The 413-nt window shown below is 36.6% G+C and overlaps 1 protein-coding gene and 1 long non-coding RNA gene across 7 annotated transcripts in view; one reads left to right on the top strand and one right to left on the bottom strand.

Annotated features, from left to right (window-relative positions):
* Positions 1 to 413, bottom strand: part of cfap74 (cilia and flagella associated protein 74) — a 60,843-nt gene that overhangs the window by 38,978 nt on the left and 21,452 nt on the right. The gene's annotated exons all lie outside the window — the stretch shown is intronic.
* Positions 1 to 413, top strand: part of LOC116692809 (uncharacterized) — a 20,974-nt gene that overhangs the window by 3,079 nt on the left and 17,482 nt on the right. The gene's annotated exons all lie outside the window — the stretch shown is intronic.

Genomic DNA, 413 nt, shown 5'->3' with positions numbered 1-413 from the left:
TATTAATGTGCATAAAGAAGCCAAGAAAAAGATGGAAAAATCTCCAAAAAGCATTTAATGACCGATTAGACATTTGTGTAATATGTCACAAAAAGTTAGATTATATTTCCATCATTTACGCTTTCAAAATAACAGAAAACAAATAAATGGCGTCTGCAAAAGTTTGGGCACCCTGCAGAGTTAATACCTTGTAGTGCCCCCTTTGGCAAGTATCACAGCTTGGAAATGCTTCTTGTAGCCAGCCAAGAGTCTTTCAATTCTTGTTTGAGGTATCTTCATCCATTCGTCCTTACAAAAGTCTTCCAGCTCTTTGAGATTTCTGGGCTGTCTGTCATGCACTGCTCTTTTAAGATATAGTAATATATTTTCAATTATTTTGAGGTCAGGAGATTGTGAAGGCCATGGCAAAACCT

The sequence above is a fragment of the Etheostoma spectabile genome, chromosome 7, assembly GCF_008692095.1.
Source record: "Etheostoma spectabile isolate EspeVRDwgs_2016 chromosome 7, UIUC_Espe_1.0, whole genome shotgun sequence".
Classification (NCBI taxonomy): Eukaryota; Metazoa; Chordata; class Actinopteri; order Perciformes; family Percidae; genus Etheostoma; species Etheostoma spectabile.
This window is presented reverse-complemented; position numbering and strand designations above follow the sequence as displayed.